The 16,750-nt window shown below is 42.1% G+C and overlaps 1 protein-coding gene across 25 annotated transcripts in view; it reads left to right on the top strand.

Annotated features, from left to right (window-relative positions):
• The window catches only part of PKIB (cAMP-dependent protein kinase inhibitor beta), a 121,084-nt gene that overhangs the window by 35,165 nt on the left and 69,169 nt on the right, over positions 1-16,750 (top strand). The window lies entirely within an intron of this gene.

Raw genomic sequence — 16,750 nt, 5'->3', positions numbered from 1 at the left:
ATGTCTCCCCATACGTGGTGTTCTTTTCCATTTCTAGGTTCAAATTGCCCACTGTTCTGCATTCCGTTACCCTTCTCTTCTATCCTAATGCAGCTGTTATTCCTGGATCAAGTTTGTTTTTTCAGCTCTCTTTGTCTACCAACTCTAAAGAGGTTCTTCCCTCTCTGACACAAGGGGTGGGATTGTTAATAGGTGACTTTTTCTCAGGAAGCTTAGAGGTATTGGGGGTTGGCTAACAGCCATCATCAGCGTCCTTCCTATAAGGACTTTAAGGTACTTAGGAAGTTATATCCTTGGCAGATCCATCCTGCTGGCTTATGAGACATACCTGGAAATGCCTGAATCTAAAAATAAGCTCTAATAACCCCACCAAACAAAATACTGATTTAAACATACATCTTTATTTGTTCACAGATGTACACTTAGTTTATCTTTGTTTTTTCTTTTGTGCATACCACATGGCTTGTGGGATCTTAGTTCCCTGACCAGGGATCAAATCTGTGCCGCCCTGCAGAGTCCTAACCACTAGACCACCAGGGACATCCCTGTACTTAGTTTCTTTATTATGGACCATCCTCAGAAAAAAAGTTTGGAGTAGCCAAAAGAAATGTAGCAAGTGTTTTCTTGTTATAAATAATAAAAGCAAAAGAGAAGCTTAGCCATTTTGTGTTAAAATAAGAGGAACACTATCAGACAAGCACACCCGAAAGATAAAGAGATAAATCTTAAGAATTTTCATGTTAGCCAGACTGTCAATTTTGAAGACTTAAAAAAACAGAGAGCAATGACTTTTGAAGGGAAAACTGGGCAGCGAGACAAATAAGACCACCAACAAACAAACAGATACCCTTGAAAAGGAAAGAAAGGGGAATATATACAAAGAAAGGTGTGGTCTTTGACACTTTAGCGCTAATTGTTAGTGATCAAAATAATTGCCGATTACTGCTTAGTTGTTTGCAGAACTTGTTTTCTCCTTCTTTCATTCAGTGTTTATTGAGCACGTGCCCCATTTGCTCTGTGCCATTTGTGAGCACTGAGGATGCAGAGCTAAGGATACTTTGCAGTTCTCCAGGGTTTTTGAACTGCAGGATCTAGAGATCTACAGATCCAGAGAAAAACTGACCAGAGGACTGTGAGGAGACCCAAAGGTCATCATATCAGGAGTGGCTGATGTTTAGTGCTCTAGGAAGGTCCTCAGATATGACGTGCTAACTTTCTTCAGTTATATGAGGCCAATCATTTGCGTGATTGAGGAGGCAAAACTAGGCTCAGTGGATGGGAATCAAAGAAAGATATATTGAATTAAAGGAAAGGCTGCCTGAAATTTTATAATGGGCTACCTCTGGTACCTGAGATGGTTCCAGAAGCTTGGTACCACTAGGAAGGAGAGTGGCACAAGGGATTCATGCATGAAATGGTGAGGGGCTGGGGATGGAGTGTTGGGATTGACTCATCACTGAAGACAAAATATTCTTGGGTCTATGGTTAAGAACACTTGATGTGGGAAGGGCTCCCTTGAAGACAGTACAATGAAGGGCTCTAAGGAGTGAGGCCCACCAATTTTGCGCTTAACCCTTAGACTCTGTTTTGGTAGTTCATGTTCTGTGTTTTATTAGCATAACTTACATATTGAGACCTTTAAACAATGCTGAGAAGAACAAAGCATAAAATCAACTCCCACCTCTCAGAATTGACACATTTGCTTGAAGTCTTCCTTTTTAAAGAAATAAAATGGTACAATTAGTTGTCTCTTTTTCAGAAGTATCTATGAATTAATGCATATTGTTCCAATCCATTTTATATTGTTACCCACAAGTTTATACAGCCATTCCAGTATTTAGTCCTGGCTTGTGTTTTTTTAAATTTACAGAAATAATGTCACAGTACTTTTCATAACACTGAGTTATTGAGATCTGCGTAGTTATATATAATTCTAGTTCTGTTCCCTTGGGTGAAATTTGTGTTTTTTTAATGCTTGTACTCTGCCATTTTATTTATTTATTTTTATTAAACATTTTATTTTGGATTGGGGTATAGCCGATTAACAAGGGATGTTGTGATAGTTTCAAGTGAACAGTGAAGAGACTCAGCAGTAGGTATGCATGTATCCATTCTCTCCCAAACTCCCCTCCCATCCAGGCTGCCACATAACATTGTAGAGTTCCATGTGCTATACAGTAGGTCCTTGTTGGTTACCCATTTTAAATATAGCAGTGTGTTTTTTGATAAGACATTTAATATTAACACTTAGTGGCCTTCCTTACTCCTAAATTTGGCCCATAGATGATAGGATGTTATTGCTGGAAGATTTAAGAGAAAACATCATTGTAATTTATGTCTTTATATATTGTCTTTCCATGGACGGCGGAGCCTGGTAGGCTGCAGTCCATGGGGTCGCTGGGAGTCGGACACCACTGAGCAACTTCATTTTCACTTTTCACTTTCATGCATTGGAGAAGGAAATGGCAACCCACTCCAGTGTTCTTGCCTGGAGAATCCCCAGGGATGGGGGAACCTGTTGGGCTGCCGTCCATGGGGTCACACAGAGTCGGACACGACTGAAGCGACTTAGCAGCAGCAGCAACAGCAGCATATTGTCTTTATATATATATAGGGACTTTTTGAAAATGACAGAAGCTAACCCAGATGGGAAGTCAGGACAACGTAAATAAACTAGGACGTTCCCAGACAAACCACAGTGGAGGTTTAGCCTACATACAAAGGAATCAAGCCTTTGGTAGGAGAAATGACTTTCTGGGTGACACAAGTGCTAAGTGATTAGTCCTCGAAATACCAGCCCAAATCTCAAAATCAAACGCTTTCATGGGATAAGAAAAACGTGGAATAGTTCCCAGTCCATTGTTCTTTTCATCATGGACTGGATCTTTAATAAAAATGCAGAGAAGTAAGATAATGAGTTCTTAGAGTTAGCTCATCAGGAAATTGCTGGTATCTTGCCTTCAGAATGGGTGGTTATAGTCTGGCTTTAATCCATCTTTTTTTCCCTTATGATTGTTCTCTCCCTGCCCAGGCAAACATAGTTATCGCTTCTTTCCACTGGATAAAATACCCATTTATCCCATTAGGTAGTGGAATGTGGCCAGGTAAATCAGTTTTCACTGGTGACCAGAAGTCATCTGTTCCATTTAGTTGTCTGCTTACCTTTGCCCTATACTTGTCTTGTTAACAGCTGGCTGGTTAATGAATATGACATGTCTGTTTCAGCAAGGTTTGGGTGTGCCAAGATTGTACAAGAGACAAAAAACTGACTCAGTAATAGGGGATTTTAGCTCCAACTCAAGTCTGTAATTTCCTTAACAGAAATTAAGGCCCAGTCTCAGGTATTCTTCATATGAAGGTTGTCTTGCAGTTATAGCATTTGTCCTTCATAGAGTTGGGATAAATAATTCATCATTTCATTTTTACTTTAAACATTTAAACTAATATTACTCCTAAGATTGAAAGGCTTGTAAATATTTTAAAGTTTAAAATATTTGAAATTTACTAATTTCAAATCTGTTTTTGTTTTCACAAGGTATTTTATACATTTATAAGATACATAAAACCAGTCTTCTTGACTGCCTGCTAGCAATAATATCTAATTGCTAAAGCATTTCATAGAAGTTAAATGATACACTGAAAGTGAAAATTTATCATGTATAGAGTGTCAAATTTCATCTAATTATGTTCTTAATAAAATTAAGTTAATTTGATTATTTTACAAATAAGTTCACTCTGTAAAATCCTAACTTACAAATGCTTGAGAACACAAAACACTTGATTAATTTAATATTAGCATATAATCATACTTTGTAAATAGCACAGAGATTGTAGTCATAAAAAAGAAAAATTCACTGGCAGGGAAGTATAGTGCTAGTGCTTATCCTTATTGTAAAACACAGCCCTAAAAGGTCAAGGATATAATTCTTGAAAGATGATGTCATGTCCAAAAGCTGCACATGAACTGATTTTTAGTATTTGTCTCAGGTATTGTATCTTTAAATCACTGGAAGATGTCATGAATATTTTAGCTGTCAGTTCAGTCTGTTCAGTCGCTCAGTTGTGTCTGACTCTTTGTGACCCCATGAATCGCAGCACGCCAAGCCTCCCTGTCCACCAATTCCCGGAGTTCACTCAAATTCACGTCCATCGAGTCTGTGATGCCATCCAGCCATCTCATCCTCTGTCGTCCATTTCTCCTCCTGCCCCGAATCCCTCCCAGCATCAGAGTCTTTTCCAATGAGTCAACTCTTCACATGAGGTGGCCAAAGTATTGGGGTTTCAGCTTTAGCATCAGTTCTTCCAAAGAACACCCAGGACTGATCTCCTGTAGAATGGACTGGTTGGATCTCCTTGAAGTCCAAGGGACTCACAAGAGTCTTCGCCAACACCACAGTTCAAAAGCATCAATTCTTTGGCGCTCAGCCTTCTTCACAGTCCAACTCTCACATCCATACATGACCACAGGAAAAACCATAGCCTTGACTAGATGGACCTTTGCTGGCAAATAATGTCTCTGCTTTTGAATATGCTATCTAGGTTGGTCATAACTTTCCTTCCAAGGAGTAGGTGTCTTTTGATTTCATGGCTGCAATCACCATCTGCAGTGATTTTGGAGCCCCCCAAAATGAAATCTGACACTGTTTCCACTGTCTCCCCATTTATTTTAGCTGTAGTTATTAATAAAATTATCAGTGTACAGCTGTTCCATATGTGAGCATGGCCACTTCAGAGTAACTAAACGGACAATGTTCCTCAAGGTTATATCCACGTCACCTAAACTATCTGTGAAGGATCCTCTTTGGTTTAGTTTGGTTGGTGAAAGTGAAAGTATTGGTTGCATGAAGTGAAGTGAAGTTGCTCAGTCGTGTCCCACTCTTTGCGACCCCATGGACTGTAGCCTACCAGGCTTCTCCGTCCATCAGATTTTCCAGGCAAGGGTACTGGAGTGGGTTGCCATTTCCTTCTCCAGGAGATCTTCCCGACCCAGGGATTGAACCCAGGTCTCCTGCATTGTAGGCAGATGCTTTACCATCTGAGCCACCAGGGAAGTCAACCATTAGCTTGAAGGTAGCCCAAAACGGTTTGGCTCCAGCACTGCCCTGTCTAATTCTGCTCAGTGTAGCTCATTACGCTAGGAAGCAGTGAGGAGGAGGTGGACATGCTATCCAAAGGCCATTCCCTCCATCCACAGTGCTCAGATCAATATCGCTCATTATGTGATTATTCTGAGAGCTCTTCTGGATTGCCATTTACAGTTGCTGTTTCTGATGTTTGTTGTTCCTCTGTGGGGAGGCAGTGGGGTGGGGGTGGGGGGTGAGGGCGGCACATGTTGCAGAACTCCTGAGATGAAAGCTGCTTAGAAAGTTTCACTCTGTGATGCCCACTACCAGCATGCCTGTCCCTCTTGAGTGCTTGCTAGGAGAGGTAGATCCAGCTATTAAGTTCTCCTACTTAAGTTCTGCTATTCCCTGTAGTAACTTAGTGTAATAGAAGGCCATGCTGTCTGCAAAGTCTGTACAAACGGGTGACTCCACGTCACCAGAAGTGCAGTATAACGCAGTTCCTCCCACACTAAGCAAAACCGTCACTACGCACAGCAAGACCAGTAAAATACAGGGACCACCTCCAACTTCATCTGGATCTAAGCTGTCATCTATTTCTTGGAATCTCACTCTTCGCTTGGATGGTTTCTGTTGCATCTGGGCAGGATGATCTCCTTGTATTCAACTCTGCAGCCCCATGGACTGTAGTTCGTCAGGCTCCTCTGTCCATGGAATTCTCCAGGCAAGAATACTGGAGTGAGTAGCCATTCCCTTCTCCAGGGGATCTTCCTGACCCAGGGTTCAATCCCGGGTCTTCTGCACTGTGGGTAGATTCTTTGCCATCTGAGCCATCAGGGAAGCCCTGTTTGGTTGCCGTTTAGATGCTATTTGGATGTCATACAGAACATGGCTCAACTTTGTGAGCTGATTGCTAGGGGGGCACTTAAAACAAGCCCCTTCACTGAAAATGATGTTAATCCATACAGTCTGTTTTAGGTATTTAATGTGCTGTGCTGTGCTCAGGTGATCAGTTGTGTCCAACTCTTTGCGACCCCATGGACTGTAGCATCCCCATGGGGATTCTCTCAGCAAGAATACTGGAGTGGGTTGCCATGCCCTCCTCCAGGGAATCTTCCCAACCCAAGGATCGAACCCAGGTCTGCCTCATTACAGGTGGATTCTTTACCATCTGAGCCACCAGGGAAGCCCATTTAAATTATATCATAGCTTAATCACATCACATCAAGTTGTAATATCAGCAGTACTTTAAAATTTTTCTTTAGCTGTTTTGCTTGTGACAATTTATTATTATTATCCAGGCAGATAAACATGAGATTTCAAAGTCTTTCTGACACTAGTGGAATATTTGAATGACATGGAAACATTGGTGGAAAGAGAACATTGGAAGACAAATCTCCATTCTGGACCTGACTTTGCCACCATCCAGCTGCATGAGTCTTAGCAAGTCATTTGGAGATAACAGAACAGTGCAGTGGATTAAATCACTGGCTAGCAGATTTTAATCCCACTTGTGCCGTTTGTTACCTGCTAAATTTCTTAACCTGTGTCAAGGTTAGGTTCTCATCTGTAAAATGGAACTGACAGTAGTTCCTCTTTTATAGTGATTAAGAAGATTAAATCAATGGATATTTATAGAGCACTTAAAATAGTAGGCTACCCTCTCCAGTATTCTTGGGCTTCCCTTGTGGCTCAGTTGGTAAAGAAACTGCCTGCAATGTGGGAGACCTGGGTTCAAATCATGGGTTGGGAAGATCTGCTGGAGAAGGGAAAGTTTACCCACTCCAGTATTCTGGCCTGGAGCATTCCATGGACTATATAGTTCATGAGGTCGCAAAGAGTTGGACACAACTGAGCAACTTTCACTTTAAAACAGTGTCTGTATGACTGATTGTTTAATAAAACTTTATTGTGATTGGACTTCATTGGGTTTGATCTCTACAAGAGTGTTTTGAAGATTATATTAACGTTTCTGTTTCTTGCCTTTGATTTCAGTATACCTCATTAAGCTGATGCTGGTGAAAATATTGTTTCTAAGCAAATCGGTGGCTATACAGTCTAACAGCAGTGATTTTTCTGTTTGTTTCAAATTAAGGGGCATGTGCAAAAGTAATTTTTTAAATATAGCCAAAACACCTATGTATTTCATAACTGTATTGACTGAGGCGATCTCTATAACTGGGTTTGGAACTTGTGTTGGTATTATGTAGATATTTTGTTTACCTTCTGAAAGGTTAATTTATTTCATTTTTTAATTTCCATTTTTTTTCAATGTGCTATTGGATGGCGCTCTGTTTGAAAAACTGAATTGGACTATTCCTTTTCACCTCTATAGTGTCAGTGAAAAAATTCCACTGTTTACCAGGTTTTCTTGGCACAGGTTTGTACCTGACTTCTATCTTTCTAAGCTTATCACACGCCTGTAGCTCTGTTAAGCAGTTCTCAGTCTCTTTTAATTAAGCTTGAAACTTGTTAAAATTGAAATATTTTGTAGTTCTTAGAGCAGTGTAATGTCAGAATAAGAGTGGTGGTAGAAGGACAGATGAGCTTGTTTTTTAAAGACAGGACATGCCTCAATGGTGAAAGAGGCACTGAAATGGGAATTCGTTCTAGCCCATGGGAGAAAGTCCAGCCATGCTAGCTGGCTTTATCTTCTGGAGAGAATGATGAGAACAAGAGGAGGCTGTCCTGACAGGCAGGGGGCCAGAGTCCAAGTTGACCAGCAAGATGCGGCAGATGGTGTCCCAGCAGGTGGGCGGGCTGTTGGTGACACAGAGTCTGGAAGCAGGAGATATCCAGGCAGATAAACAGAGAGGTCTGATCACAGTATGGCCCCAGGGTTGGAGCTGGGGCTGGAGAATGAAATTGAGGCTCTGGGAAAACTGGCTAGACTAGTGCTGGGGCCCATTTGGAGGGAGGAGGGTACCAGCCAGGACATTAGAGCAGAGACCTTTATGTGGGGCCACAGGTGAAAGGTCCGTCTAGTCAAGGCTATGGTTTTTCCAGTGGTCATGTATGGATGTGAGAGTTGGACTATAAAGAAAGCTGAGTGCTGAGGAACTGATGCTTTTGAACTGTGGTGCTGGAGAAGACTCTTGAGAGTCCCTTGGACTGCAAGGAGATCCAACCAGTCCATCCTAAAGGAGATCAGTCCTGCATGTTCATTGGAAGGACTGATGCTGAGGCTGAAACTCCAATACTTTGGCCACCTCATGCAAAGGGTTGACTCATTGTAAAAGACTCTGATGCTGGGAGGGATTGGGGGCAGGAGGGAAAGGGGACAACAGAAGATGAGATGGCTGGATGGCATCACTGACTCAATGCACATGAGTTTGGGTGAACTCCGGGAGTTGGTGATGGACAGGGAGGCCTGGCGTGTTGCAATTCATGAAAGAATTGGACAGGACTGAGTGACTGAAGTGAACAGGTGAAACCCTCAGTTTTGAGGGTTGTATGGCTTGAAGGGTTGCTGGAGTAGGGAATGGGACCAGTTTTTTTAGATGGTGCCTTTGATTGTCCTTAGTATAGATTTATGTGACTACCTTTCGAAAAATGAAAAACACAAAGTGTTAATTATTCAACTGTGCCTTACTTTATTGCTAATAAATTAGAAGTCACCTCTGATGAAATTCGCTGTTGGGGTCCTTTAATGGACCAGAACTTCATGGTCCAGAGTCGACGATAAGAAAGTGAAAGAGAGAACCGGAGGGAGGGAGAGAGAGAGAAAGGAAGAAAGAAACAAAGACACGGGGACCCAAGCTCTCATGGAGCAAAGGTATTTTATTAGCAGAAATGCAGGCTTGTATATCTTTAGTAAGATGATTACTCAGGTATTACACAAGATGAAATTTTATCAATAGCTACAATATGGATAGTCTACAAACAAGGTTGCCAGTGCTGAAAAGAGTCACTGAAGGGAGTTCCTGAAAGGAATCCAAGCAGATACCGTTTTTCGTGATCTCAGTCCTGAGAGCTGCATGCAGCTCTACTCGTTCTCGGAACAGGAACTGATAAGGAACAGAGAATTTATGAGAACCAGCACGTAGGAATCCTCCTGTTAAACATTCCCTGACAATTCACCTTACCTTTTTTCATTCTTTCTTTCTTTTATAAGGCTTGCAGTAACTTTCAAATCAGAATGAATTCCATGCCGTTGAAACTGCTCACTTGGAGCTTAAGTGCAGCATACAACATAGAAGGGTTGTTATTCCCTACTCTTCTTGGATTTATCCTAAGGAGGAAGTTTTCAGAGAAAAGAGTATAAAATGAGAGGATTAGCAAGCAAGTGGTTGTTTCTGGCTGAGCTTTGCTTGAAATGGAGGAGGAAAGGGCATGGAAGCTGCTGAAAATAATTTCCTTATAATGCCATGGAGTGTTACCTGGCCCTTTCCCTGGGAGTCATTTCAGACCTTCTTATGTTACTTGGGAATGCTCTGCATCAAACTGACACCTCTACCTCCAAGGAATCAGGGAGAAAATTTAATTTTGATTCTTGCCCTGTGTCCTAGCTTTTAATAGCTTTCTGCTTTTGATCTAGATTTTACACCTACTGACGTATTTGTGATTAAAGGAAAAAGATCCTCAGGTGTAAAACAGGATAAAAGCATTCCTGTTCCTTATGTTTTCAGTTAAATCTTGGAGTGATGTTCACTTTAAAATAGTATTTACTTGGTTATTATGAAATTCCAAAGCTTCATCACTGTTTCTCCAAGTAGTGTTTTCAATTGAAGAAAATCCACGATTCTAATAACTTTCTTTGTGATATTGAATATTGTCTAGAGAAACTAAGCATTCATTTATCAAATAAGAGTTAATTTATGTAATTAAGGTCAGGATAAACTTGGTTGTTATGAAATCTAGCTAAAAATTCTGGGTTTCTCAATGTCTTTGGGGGAAGTTACTTATAACAGGGTTTTAGTTACATATCTTAATTTCTACCATATTCATAGAAACACTGTGTTTCTGGTATAATCTTGGGAATCACAATGGATAGCAAAGGTTCCCTTTTTTAATGGAATTTTTAAAGTGGAAATCATTTTAATATGTCTCACTTACATGCCTTCATAATTTGAACATAGTTATATTAGAGTTCCTCCAGATAAACAGAACCAGTATGACTTATTGCAAGAGATTGGCTTAAATATTTGTGGAGGCTGCCTGAAATCTTAAGGCAGGAAGGGCAGGCTGGAAACTCTAGGGCAGAAGCTAATGCCACAAGTGGTGGTGTTTCTTCTTCAGGGAAAATAGTTCTGTTCTTAAGACCTCTCCAATGATTGAATCAGGCTTTCCTCACAGCTCAGTAAGAATCTGCCTGCAATGCAGGAGACTCAGCTTCAATTCCTGGGTTGGGAAGATCCCCTGGAGAAGGAAATGGCAACCCACTCCAGTATTCTTGCCTGGAGAATCCCATGGACAGAGGAGCCTAGCAGGGTACAGTCCGTGGGGTCGCAAGAGTCTGACAAGACTCAACCAACACCAACCAATGATTGGATCAATCCAATCTGATTGGATCAGATTCTTGAGAATGATCTCCTTTACTTAAATTGATTGATTGTAGATGTTAATCACATCTACAAAATTCCCTCCCAGCAACACCTCATTCAGTGTTTGATTGAGTAACTGGGGATCACAGCCTAAACTGATCATTGCAGTCCACTCCTTGTCAACTTGACATCCAGACACATTTCCTTAAATCATACTTAATATCAAAGTAAATAACAGCAACAAAGTCATACTTATGCCTAACATGATTAAAGCTATGCTGTGTATAACTGAAAGTATGCTAACCCTTTCCCCAGGAGAGGGACAAGGTCCCTGGAGGTTTACTCTTTTTATAGATCTTACCTTAAATACCATGATATAAAGTTACCTATTATTAATATATCTTATATTAGAAGACAAGCACTTGAGAGGGAAGAAAGCAACAAATATTTGAGACACACAGTTCAGTTCAGTTCAGTTCAGTCGCTCAGTCATATCCAACTCTTTGCGACCCCATGAATCGCAGCAAGCCAGGCCTCCCTGTCCATCACCACCTCGCGGAGTTCACTCAGACTCACGTCCATCGAGTCAGTGATGCCGTTCAGCCATCTCATCCTCTGTCGTCCCCTTCTCCTCCTGCCCCCAATCCCTCCCAGCATCAGAATCTTTTCCAATGAGTCAACTCTTTGCATGAGGTGGCCAAAGTACTGGAGTTTCAGCTTTAGCATTATTCCCTCCAAAGAAATCCCAGGGCTGATCTCCTTCAGAATGGACTGGTTGGATCTCCTTGCAGTCCAAGGGACTCGCAAGAGTCTTCTCCAACACCACAGTTCAAAAGCATCAATTCTTCGGCGCTCAGCCTTCTTCACAGTCCAACTCTCACATCCATACATGACCACAGGAAAAACCATAGCCTTGACTAGACGGACCTTAGTCGGCAAAGTAATGTCTCTGCTTTTGAATATACTATCTAGGTTGGTCATAACTTTTCTTCCAAGGAGTAAGCGTCTTTTAATTTCATGGCTGCAGTCACCATCTGCAGTGATTTTGGAGCCCCCCAAAATAAGGTCTGACACTCAGACAAACATAAATAACAGAAAAATGAAGAAGACGAGTAACTTAATAGTCCTTATTTCTGAAACTGGTCACATGGTCATGGCTGGTGTGCATAACTCCTTTCTTCCAATACTCAATCCATATATTCCATTATTTCCTTTGCCCTCAAGCAGGTACCTCAGCCCCTTCTGGTTCTTTGCCCGGAGAGGTGACCCAAACCTTCATTCCTAAAGAGTCTGAGCCACTGGTTATTGTTTTATGGTTTTTTCATTGGCTTGTGAATTGAATTGTGGTTTTCTTGACCTTAATCACAGAACTTGATAGTAACAAGAGATGCCCTGAGGGATCTCCTGTATTACAGACACACTCTTTCTTACTCTATTGTGTAGCACAGCCCAACTGCCCCTGAATAATCAGGATCAATCACTCCAGCCAATATAGAAACTCCCTTCTTTGCCTGTTGATTCAGAGACCTGAGGAGCCCAAGGTGACATGTGGCAGTTTTTACTCAGTTCAGTGGAATCATTGCTGTGTCTCCAGGTGAAAGAACTCTTCTCTTTGAAACTAAGACCTCTCGACCAGAAAAACAACAGATTACAAGGGATGGGAAGCAAGATTTTGCTAGCAGATTACTAGGGATAATAGTGAGTGGAGTCCCTCTCATTTCTACCCCTTGATCCCTGGACCCATGGATCCTGGCTAGGGGAGACAGTATCACACCGTGGATGCTGATTTATAGTATTTATAACCTCTTCCTGGAGCCTTGGCACCTACGGCCACCTTGCTAGCACTGTAACTGAGTCTTCAAAGGCCACTCCACTGTTCTGTCATGCTTTCTGCTTCATGATGATGGATAAAATTGTAATACCAGCGAATGAGCATTGCCAGACTTCATTCGCTGTGAAGTGTGATCAGAAACAAAAATGCCGTGTAGAATACCATGACGGTGGATAAGCCATTCTGTACATCCACGCGTGGTAGTTTTGGCAGAAGGATTGCTCACAGGGAAAGCAGCTCTATATCCAGAGTGTCTGTTGCAGTAGGAAGAAAGCATGATGATGCTTCCTCATCCATGATGGAAGAAGTCCAGTATAATAAACCTGCCACCAGATAGCTGGCTGATCATCCCAGGGAATGATGCCATGTTGGGAACTCAGTGTTATGTTTGCTACTGAAAGCTTAGGCACTCAGCAGTGGCTATAGCCAGGGTAGTCTTGGTGAGTCCAATTCCATGTTGCTGAGCCCGTGTATAATTTTTCCCTCTGTCCTAATGGTCACTGTTCATGAACCCTTTGGGCAGTGACAGTAGTGGCTGGGAAAAGAGACACAGATCCACGGAATAATAGGTCATCTTGGCTTTTAATTATTAAAATCCTCATCTGCTGAGGTCACCCTTTGGTGAACATTCACATGGGACACATCTTTGCCTATTCAGAGGGGTCTGTCGATACACCTTTTCCCCAAATTTCCTTCTTCCGATTTTCTGATCATTTTCTTTCCAAATTGCTGACTATTCAGTCAAACCATTGGCCACAGCCTATGAACCAGTATAGTTTTATACCTCTGGCCATTTCTCCTTCCAAACAGTATGAACATCTAGCAGCCCTGTCCAAAGTTCTGTTCTCTAAGAAGACTTCCCTTCACCATGGTTCTTCAGAAATGTATGAGAAAGGAGCTGTGGTGCAGCAAATGGTCACTTTGGGTGCCCATGTATCATATGAACCAGTTGTAAGCCAAGCTCAGGTTTTCTCTTCCTCAGTCAACAAGTGTTAGGGAACTCCCCATGAGGCAATAGATACAGACCAGTAAAGCACAGATGATGTAGCAGGGGTAGGGGCCATAGACATTTGGACCACTTCTTTGTGTAATTTACTCGTGTCTTCAGGGCCTGCTTGAGCCCAGTCTCGTATGTACCTCTTCCAGTTGGTATCGACATGCTGCTATGCACTCCCAGCTTTACGGCTTGGTGGATCAGACAGAAACCAGTTCATGTAGTTCCTGAAGGGTGGCTCTGATCTCATGTACTTTGCTGGACCATGATTAAACATTCATTTTCTACAAAGGCCCAGTAGCAAGCCAAAATCTGTTTCTCAAAAAGAGGGTAGATACCTGCAGAGGAAGATAGGGCTTTGTTCCAAAAGCCTCAGGGTTTGCATTATGAGTCACCTGTCAGGGCCTGCCAGATCTCCAAGCAGCGTCTCTGCCTGCTGCTGGTGCTCATAAAAGAAGGCTGGGAGAAAGATCAACAATGTGATTGTTTGGCAGTACAGCAAGTTCTTAAGGGGAGTTAGTCCCCCCTTCACTCAATGGATTCAAGAACCCCTAGGAACTGAAAACTGATGGAGAGGTTGTAACAGTTTTGATGATTCATGACAGACCTCTGTTCGTTAGTCCTAGAAATTTTATCCTTACACAGATCAAGTGGAATTTATTAGCTTCCCATCTGTTGATTTTCTGGGGACACCAGGGTCAACCAGCCACCACTGTAGCGTCTCTCTGCAGGACTGTTCTGATTACTGCTCTGGCTCTGTCATTAGAGCAGTTACATCTCTTTTTGGTGACTCAGTGCTGCCGCTCGGCCCTGCCACCCAGTTTTACCCATTGTATTTAAGGATCCCAGTTCAGTGACGGCAGTTCCCACTGTAGTTTCTGACCGGTAGGAAAGAGTGACCTCAGAGTTTTTCAAGGATGCTGGCACTCCTCTCACAAACATATTTCTTACAGTCATAGCTAAAGGCATGTCCTTTGGCCTCCAGGGGTAGGTAAGCAGGTTTTACATGATAAAGCTATTTGACATTTATTCTACAGTATACCAAGGCATTCAGTTCTGGTCTTTTGACTTCATGTAATGTTGGCCCATGTTTCAACCAACCAAACAAAATGCTAGGCCCCTTTCTGTCTAGCCCCTTGAGCTAAAACACTGAATCCAGAATCTCTGTTTAGTGAGCCTATATTAATGAATTCATTCTTACTCAACTTTGTATTCCTTCCATGATTATCCAGCACCCTTAATGCCTATTCTCTTATGCACATGTTCCCCAGATTTCTCTGTGGGGAATAAGTTGGAAAAACCATGCATTTCTTTTGGTGTATAGCTCACTTCCTTAGTGGTCACACTGTGTACCTCACCCTTTGAGGCCCACTGGAACATGAGTCTAATTGTAAATCTAGAAGCAAAGAGAGGTGCAGGGATAAGTCCTGAGGAGAATTAGCAGTGTCTTGCAAGGCAGATGCCTCAGGAGAGACTATTACAGGTTCATCAATCAAAGCAGGGGTTAACCTCACACAGACTAGAGGGTGGCTTCTGTTGGAGAATGAGTCAGTAGAATTTAGGGGTCTGAAATGCTCTGCTTCATTAGGATTTCCCAGATGTATCTTTCAATTTTCAGGATTCTATTCCTTGCCAATCAGTGCCCTCACTTTAATAAAGATGTTCTGCAAGGCTGGGAATTCAATTTGTGCTGTAATTCAGCAATTTATAGCTTGAGATTCTGGGCTTGAAATCTCCACCTTACAGCTCCAGGAGATAAGGGGTTCCTTCTGGGCAGACGTACATGAAGATTTTAAGCCTTAACTACATCCTTTTCTTCCCCCTTTCTACAGCACAGTTGGGAGCAACTAACCAAGCGAGAGTTCATGTGATTATAGTTTATGTGATTTTGGAAGCTGGTTAGGCAAGTCCAAAAGTCAGATTGGCAGGCTAGAAACTGGCAGGAACTGAAGTTATAATCTACAGATAGAATTTCTTCTTCCCCAGGAAAACCACTGTTCTGTCCTTTCCACTGATGGGGTCAGACCCATCCAGATTAATTGAGGATCATCTCCTTTACTTAAATCAGTTGATTATAGATGCTCCTCTACACCACCACCTGGATTCCTGTTTGCTTGAATAACTGGGGACTTTAACCAAGCTGGCCCATAAAACTGACCATTCCGATAGTCGATTTTTATTCATTTTGGGGGGCAGGGGGGCTGTACCAGATTTTAGTTGCAGCATGCAGGATCTTTAGTTGCAAATACAGGATCTAGTTCCTTGGCTAGGGATCAAACCTGAGTCCCCTACACAGGGAGCTCAGACTCTTAACCACTGGGCCACCAGGAAAGTCCCAGTCCAGTTTCATTCTTGATGACTCATAGTCATCACACATACAGGCAGATGTAAAAAATGTGTAGGTAGAGAAGATGGCTAATTACCCGCACAGGCTCTAGAACTTTGTATCTTGAAAAAGTTCTAGATAGTGGTTTGTTCTTTAGTCATTTATCCTCCAAAATAGAATGAAGTATTGTAGCTACAATATGCTCTTTAGTAGCATGATGTAATTCTTTTTTTTTTTTTTTTTCTCATAAAGAACTGTAGTGGCTTTTTCTCAACAGATTTTCTCACCCTCCAGAAAATCATTTTATTTGTGGTCTGTGACTCTTATTGTCTTTGAATTAGCACACTGTTAAAATATCCACAATTGAGTGAATAAGCCTTGATTTTTGGACCTGACCAGTAGTCTTTTTTATTGTGTTCATTTATTGTTGCCTGTTGAGGCCAGTGTTCTTGCCTGGAGAATCCCAGGGACAGGGGAGCCTGGTTGGGCTGCTGTCTATAGGGTCGCACAGAGTCGGACACGACTGAAGCGACTTAGAAGCATTGAGGGACTGATTTTGCTAACAGGTTTGGAAGAGGTTAAAGCATCTGCCTCCAATGAGGGAGACCTGGGTTCGATCCCTGGGTCGGGAAGATCCCCTGGAGAAGGAAATGGCAACCCACTCCAGTACTCTTGCCTGGAGAATCCCATGGACGGAGGAGCCTGGTAGGCTACATTCCATGGGGTCGCAAAGAGTCGGACACGACTGAGTGACTTCACCTCACCTCACCTTTGTTTAGCTCAGAGTTCTAGAATTTGAGAATTCCAGGAAGCTAGTCCCTGTTTAAAATATATTTTTTAAAAAATGTTAGGTTGACATGTAACTAAAATGCTATCTCTGATGAGGGAAAGGAGTGAATTCCTGAGTGAATATTTTGTTGGTACTCAGAAATCAGTGACAGGGCTTCCTGGATTGATTGTTCCAGGTAACTACAGCCTTCGCAAAGCTCGTGTGACTTGGAACAGTGGTGTGTATTGGGCCATCTTCTCTGACGTACGCTCTAGTGGCCAAGG

The sequence above is a fragment of the Ovis aries genome, chromosome 8, assembly GCF_016772045.2.
Source record: "Ovis aries strain OAR_USU_Benz2616 breed Rambouillet chromosome 8, ARS-UI_Ramb_v3.0, whole genome shotgun sequence".
NCBI classification, from domain to species: domain Eukaryota; kingdom Metazoa; phylum Chordata; class Mammalia; order Artiodactyla; family Bovidae; genus Ovis; species Ovis aries.
Note: the sequence above shows the minus strand (reverse complement) of the source record. Positions and strands in the feature narration are given on the sequence as shown.